This window comes from Nansenia antarctica (genome assembly GCF_963989245.1).
Source record: "Nansenia antarctica genome assembly, chromosome: 9".
Lineage (NCBI taxonomy): Eukaryota > Metazoa > Chordata > Actinopteri > Argentiniformes > Microstomatidae > Nansenia > Nansenia antarctica.
In genome coordinates this window covers 46,100,210-46,107,709 of record NC_137679.1, presented here as the reverse complement: position 1 = coordinate 46,107,709, position 7,500 = coordinate 46,100,210, and the positions used below count along the sequence as shown (strand labels likewise).

General features: G+C 48.5%; 1 pseudogene across 1 annotated transcript in view; it reads left to right on the top strand.

Annotated features, from left to right (window-relative positions):
• LOC308165709 (integrin alpha-V-like) overlaps positions 1-7,500 on the top strand; it is a 57,383-nt pseudogene that overhangs the window by 15,773 nt on the left and 34,110 nt on the right. Inside the window, exons 18-19 of the transcript in view lie at positions 5,764-5,901; positions 7,339-7,434. The product of the transcript in view is annotated as an integrin alpha-V-like (transcript). The remainder of the gene's footprint in view (positions 1-5,763; positions 5,902-7,338; positions 7,435-7,500) is intronic.

Sequence of the window (7,500 nt, the reverse complement as noted above, 5' to 3'; positions counted from 1 at the left end):
ACCCCTGACCCTGACCCCTGACCCTGACCCTGGACGCCTACCTCATAGTAACTAACCTGACCCCTGACCCTGACCCCTGACCCTGACCCTGGATGCCTTCCTAATAGTAACTAACCTGACCCTGACCCCTGACCCCTGACCCTGACCCTGACCCTGGACGCCTACCTCATAGTAACTAACCTGACCCCTGACCCTGGACGCCTACCTCATAGTAACTAACCTGACCCCTGACCCTGGACGCCTACCTCATAGTAACTAACCTGACCCCTGACCCTGTCCCTGACCCTGACCCTGGACGCCTACCTCATAGTAACTAACCTGACCCCTGACCCCTGACCCTGACCCTGACCCCTGACCCTGGACGCCTACCTCATAGTAACTAACCTGACCCCTGACCCCTGACCCTGACCCTGACCCTGGACGCCTACCTCATAGTAACTAACCTGACCCCTGACCCCTGACCCTGACCCTGGACGCCTACCTCATAGTAACTAACCTGACCCCTGACCCTGACCCCTGACCCTAACCCTGGACGCCTACCTCATAGTAATAATAATAATAATAATAATAATAATAATAATAATAATAATAATAATAATAATACATATATATTTCAGGGCGCCTTTCAAGGCTCTGAAGGACACCTTAACACAGTTAAAACCACATATCAGAACATTATACAATCAACTAAGCAGAGTGAGATGAAAACAGCAAAGTCAGACATAACAACAAACTAAACACAGCAGATCAACCAGATGTTGCCTTTATGTGAAAAGGTGTGTTATAAGACTGGATTTGAAAGTGGAGAGAGTGTCAATATTATGTATGTTAGGAGACAGACAGAGAGTTCCAGAATGTTAGGAGACAGACAGAGAGTTCCAGAATGTTAGGAGACAGACAGAGAGTTCCAGAATGTTAGGAGACAGACAGAGAGTTCCAGAATGTTAGGAGACAGACAGAGAGTTCCAGAGTGTTAGGAGACAGACAGAGAGTTCCAGAATGTTAGGAGACAGACAGAGAGTTCCAGAGTGTTAGGAGACAGACAGAGAGTTCCAGAATGTTAGGAGACAGACAGAGAGTTCCAGAATGTTAGGAGACAGACAGAGAGTTCCAGAATGTTAGGAGACAGACAGAGAGTTCCAGAATGTTAGGAGACAGACAGAGAGTTCCAGAATGTTAGGAGACAGACAGACAGAGAGTTCCAGAATGTTAGGAGACAGACAGAGAGTTCCAGAATGTTAGGAGACAGACAGAGAGTTCCAGAATGTTAGGAGACAGACAGAGAGTTCCAGAATGTTAGGAGACAGACAGAGAGTTACAGAATGTTAGGAGACAGACAGAGAGTTCCAGAATGTTAGGAGACAGACAGAGAGTTCCAGAATGTTAGGAGACAGACAGAGAGTTCCAGAATGTTAGGAGACAGACAGAGAGTTCCAGAATGTTAGGAGACAGACAGAGAGTTCCAGAATGTTAGGAGACAGACAGAGAGTTCCAGAGTGTTAGGAGACAGACAGAGAGTTCCAGAATGTTAGGAGACAGACAGACAGAGAGTTCCAGAATGTTAGGAGACAGACAGACAGAGAGTTCCAGAATGTTAGGAGACAGACAGAGAGTTCCAGAATGTTAGGAGACAGACAGAGAGTTCCAGAATGTTAGGAGACAGACAGAGAGTTCCAGAATGTTAGGAGACAGACAGAGAGTTCCAGAATGTTAGGAGACAGACAGAGAGTTCCAGAATGTTAGGAGACAGACAGAGAGTTCCAGAGTGTTAGGAGACAGACAGAGAGTTCCAGAATGTTAGGAGACAGACAGAGAGTTCCAGAATGTTAGGAGACAGACAGAGAGTTCCAGAATGTTAGGAGACAGACAGACAGAGAGTTCCAGAATGTTAGGAGACAGACAGAGAGTTCCAGAATGTTAGGAGACAGACAGAGAGTTCCAGAATGTTAGGAGACAGACAGAGAGTTCCAGAATGTTAGGAGACAGACAGAGAGTTCCAGAATGTTAGGAGACAGACAGAGAGTTCCAGAATGTTAGGAGACAGACAGAGAGTTCCAGAGTGTTAGGAGACAGACAGAGAGTTCCAGAATGTTAGGAGACAGACAGAGAGTTCCAGAATGTTAGGAGACAGACAGAGAGTTCCAGAATGTTAGGAGACAGACAGACAGAGAGTTCCAGAATGTTAGGAGACAGACAGAGAGTTCCAGAATGTTAGGAGACAGACAGAGAGTTCCAGAATGTTAGGAGACAGACAGAGAGTTCCAGAATGTTAGGAGACAGACAGAGAGTTACAGAATGTTAGGAGACAGACAGAGAGTTCCAGAATGTTAGGAGACAGACAGAGAGTTCCAGAATGTTAGGAGACAGACAGAGAGTTCCAGAATGTTAGGAGACAGACAGAGAGTTCCAGAATGTTAGGAGACAGACAGAGAGTTCCAGAATGTTAGGAGACAGACAGAGAGTTCCAGAGTGTTAGGAGACAGACAGAGAGTTCCAGAATGTTAGGAGACAGACAGACAGAGAGTTCCAGAATGTTAGGAGACAGACAGACAGAGAGTTCCAGAATGTTAGGAGACAGACAGAGAGTTCCAGAATGTTAGGAGACAGACAGAGAGTTCCAGAATGTTAGGAGACAGACAGAGAGTTCCAGAATGTTAGGAGACAGACAGAGAGTTCCAGAATGTTAGGAGACAGAGAGTTCCAGAATGTTAGGAGACAGACAGAGAGTTCCAGAATGTTAGGAGACAGACAGACAGAGAGTTCCAGAGTGTTAGGAGACAGACAGAGAGTTCCAGAATGTTAGGAGACAGACAGAGAGTTCCAGAATGTTAGGAGACAGACAGAGAGTTCCAGAATGTTAGGAGACAGACGGACAGAGAGTTCCAGAGTGTTAGGAGACAGACAGAGAGTTCCAGAATGTTAGGAGACAGACAGACAGAGAGTTCCAGAATGTTAGGAGACAGACAGAGAGTTCCAGAATGTTAGGAGACAGACAGAGAGTTCCAGAGTGTTAGGAGACAGACAGAGAGTTCCAGAATGTTAGGAGACAGACAGAGAGTTCCAGAGTGTTAGGAGACACACAGAGAGTTCCAGAGTGTTAGGAGACAGACAGAGAGTTCCAGAATGTTAGGAGACAGACAGAGAGTTCCAGAATGTTAGGAGACAGACAGAGAGTTCCAGAATGTTAGGAGACAGACAGACAGAGAGTTCCAGAATGTTAGGAGACAGACAGAGAGTTCCAGAATGTTAGGAGACAGACAGAGAGTTCCAGAATGTTAGGAGACAGACAGAGAGTTCCAGAATGTTAGGAGACAGACAGAGAGTTACAGAATGTTAGGAGACAGACAGAGAGTTCCAGAATGTTAGGAGACAGACAGAGAGTTCCAGAATGTTAGGAGACAGACAGAGAGTTCCAGAATGTTAGGAGACAGACAGAGAGTTCCAGAATGTTAGGAGACAGACAGAGAGTTCCAGAATGTTAGGAGACAGACAGAGAGTTCCAGAGTGTTAGGAGACAGACAGAGAGTTCCAGAATGTTAGGAGACAGACAGACAGAGAGTTCCAGAATGTTAGGAGACAGACAGACAGAGAGTTCCAGAATGTTAGGAGACAGACAGAGAGTTCCAGAATGTTAGGAGACAGACAGAGAGTTCCAGAATGTTAGGAGACAGACAGAGAGTTCCAGAATGTTAGGAGACAGACAGAGAGTTACAGAATGTTAGGAGACAGACAGAGAGTTCCAGAATGTTAGGAGACAGACAGAGAGTTCCAGAATGTTAGGAGACAGACAGAGAGTTCCAGAATGTTAGGAGACAGACAGAGAGTTCCAGAATGTTAGGAGACAGACAGAGAGTTCCAGAGTGTTAGGAGACAGACAGAGAGTTCCAGAATGTTAGGAGACAGACAGAGAGTTCCAGAATGTTAGGAGACAGACAGAGAGTTCCAGAATGTTAGGAGACAGACAGACAGAGAGTTCCAGAATGTTAGGAGACAGACAGAGAGTTCCAGAATGTTAGGAGACAGACAGAGAGTTCCAGAATGTTAGGAGACAGACAGAGAGTTCCAGAATGTTAGGAGACAGACAGAGAGTTCCAGAATGTTAGGAGACAGACAGAGAGTTCCAGAATGTTAGGAGACAGACAGAGAGTTCCAGAGTGTTAGGAGACAGACAGAGAGTTCCAGAATGTTAGGAGACAGACAGAGAGTTCCAGAATGTTAGGAGACAGACAGAGAGTTCCAGAATGTTAGGAGACAGACAGACAGAGAGTTCCAGAATGTTAGGAGACAGACAGAGAGTTCCAGAATGTTAGGAGACAGACAGAGAGTTCCAGAATGTTAGGAGACAGACAGAGAGTTCCAGAATGTTAGGAGACAGACAGAGAGTTCCAGAATGTTAGGAGACAGACAGAGAGTTCCAGAATGTTAGGAGACAGACAGAGAGTTCCAGAATGTTAGGAGACAGACAGAGAGTTCCAGAATGTTAGGAGACAGACAGAGAGTTCCAGAATGTTAGGAGACAGACAGAGAGTTCCAGAGTGTTAGGAGACAGACAGAGAGTTCCAGAATGTTAGGAGACAGACAGACAGAGAGTTCCAGAATGTTAGGAGACAGACAGACAGAGAGTTCCAGAATGTTAGGAGACAGACAGAGAGTTCCAGAATGTTAGGAGACAGACAGAGAGTTCCAGAATGTTAGGAGACAGACAGAGAGTTCCAGAATGTTAGGAGACAGACAGAGAGTTCCAGAATGTTAGGAGACAGACAGAGAGTTCCAGAATGTTAGGAAAGACAGACAGAGAGTTCCAGAAGTGTTAGGAGACAGACAGAGAGTTCCAGAATGTTAGGAGACAGACAGAGAGTTCCAGAGTGTTAGGAGACAGACAGAGAGTTCCAGAATGTTAGGAGACAGACAGAGAGTTCCAATGTTAGGAGACAGACAGAGAGTTCCAGAATGTTAGGAGACAGACGGACAGAGAGTTCCAGAGTGTTAGGAGACAGACAGAGAGTTCCAGAATGTTAGGAGACAGACAGACAGAGAGTTCCAGAATGTTAGGAGACAGACAGAGAGTTCCAGAATGTTAGGAGACAGACAGAGAGTTCCAGAGTGTTAGGAGACAGACAGAGAGTTCCAGAATGTTAGGAGACAGACAGAGAGTTCCAGAGTGTTAGGAGACACACAGAGAGTTCCAGAGTGTTAGGAGACAGACAGAGAGTTCCAGAATGTTAGGAGACAGACAGAGAGTTCCAGAATGTTAGGAGACAGACAGAGAGTTCCAGAATGTTAGGAGACAGACAGAGAGTTCCAGAGTGTTAGGAGACAGACAGACAGAGAGTTCCAGAGTGTTAGGAGACAGACAGAGAGTTCCAGAATGTTAGGAGACAGACAGAGAGTTCCAGAGTGTTAGGAGACAGACAGAGAGTTCCAGAATGTTAGGAGACAGACAGAGTTCCAGAATGTTAGGAGACAGACAGACAGAGAGTTCCAGAATGTTAGGAGACAGACAGAGAGTTCCAGAATGTTAGGAGACAGACAGAGAGTTCCAGAATGTTAGGAGACAGACAGAGAGCGGGGAGCAGAACGGCTGAAGGCTCTAGATCCCATAGTAGTCAGGCGGGCAGAAGGGATGACAAGTTGGTTGGCAGAGGAGATCTGAGACTACGGGAGGGAGGGTGAGTCAGAAGGAGTTCAGAGTGAGATTGACCCCTGACCCTGACCCTAACCCTGTGTGTGTGTGTGTCTGTGTGTGTGTGTGTGTGTGTGTAGGAGCAGTCAGAGTTCAGGGACAGGATCTCTCCCATCAGTGTGTTCCTGGTGGTCAGGCTGGACCAGCGCAGTGCTGCTGACATCACCGGCCTGCAGCCAATCATGGACCCCCGCACCCCCCACAACACCTCCAGACAGGTACCCCCCACCACACCTCCAGACAGGTACCCCCCTCCAGCTGTCTGTCAGCAGGTAGGATGATGTCATACTGTGATGTCATACTGTGATGAGTCTGTCATCAGTCACAGTACTCAGGTATTCTGCCACTGTGTGTTCTCTGTTTAGGGCAAATAACATTCCAATTTACTCTGTCTGTGTGTTTTTGTGTCTCTCTCTTTGTGTGTGTGTGTGTGTGTGTGTATCTCTGTGTCTGTGTGTGTGTGTATATGTGTGTGTGTGTGTGTATCTCTGTGTGTGTATGTGTGTGTGTGTGTGTGTGTGTGTGTGTCTCTGTGTGTGTGTGTGTGTGTGTATCTCTGTGTGTGTATGTGTGTGTGTCTGTGTCTCTCTCTTTGTGTGTGTGTGTGTGTGTGTGTGTATGTGTGTGTGTGTGTGTGTGTGTGTGTATGTGTGTCTCTCTCTCTGTGTGTACGTGTGTGTATGTGTGTGTGTGTGTGTGCGTCTCTCTTTGTGTGTGTATGTGTGTGTGTGTGTGTGTGTGTGTGTATATGTGTGTGTGTGTGTGTGTATATGTGTGTGTGTGTGTGTGTGTGTGTATATGTGTGTGTGTGTGTGTGTGTGTTCCAGGCCCACATCTTACTGGACTGTGGGAACGACAACATCTGCAAGCCGGACCTCCAGCTGTCTGTCAGCAGGTAGGATGATGTCATACTGTGATGTCATACTGTGATGTCACAGGAGGAAGGAGGGATTAGACAGTTGTATTGAGGGGGTGGGGGGGGGGAGATAGGTAGTGACTCTGCAGTCCTGGACAGCAGTGGAAAGGTCCTCCCACCAGCAGGGGGGGGGTCTGGGCCAGATAGTCCCTATGACGTAAATACAAACATAACAGATAGTCCCTATGACGTAAATACAAACATAACAGATAGTCCCTATGACGTAAATACAAACATAACAGATAGTCCCTATGACGTAAATACAAACATAACAGATAGTCCCTATGACGTAAATACAAACATAACAGCTGCCTTTGGTAAGTAAGAAAGCTAGTAAGCTACATAAGCTAGATACATTAAGCTTGAATCTGTTAAGACTATTGTGATGAAACAAAGTTCCCCCCCCCTCCCCCCCCCCTCCCCTCCTCCCCCCCCCTCCCCCTCTCCTCCCCCCCTCCTCCCCCCCCCCTCCCCCCCCCTCCCCCCCCTCCCTCCCCCCCTCCCCCCCTCCCTCCCTCCCCCCCTCCCTCCCTCCCCCCCTCCCCCCCTCCCCCCCCCTCCCCTCCCCCTCCTCCCCCCCCTCCCCCCCTCCTCCTCCCTCCCCCCCTCCCTCCCTCCCCTCCCCCCCCTCCCCCCCCCTCCCCTCCCCCCCCCCCTCCCCCCTCCCCCCCTCCCCCACAGCGACCGGGAGCAGATGTTCCTGGGCGATGACACGGGCTGACCCTGCAGGTGACAGCAGGGAACGGGGGGGGGGGGGGAGGGGGCGTACGAGGCCGAGCTGAGGGTCACCCTGCCCCCCCAAGCTCACTTCACTGGGGTGGTCCGCCACAGCCAGGTGAGACCCCCCTCACCCTGCCCCCCCCCAACACCAAAGCCTGAATACTGCCACTGTTAGCCGCCT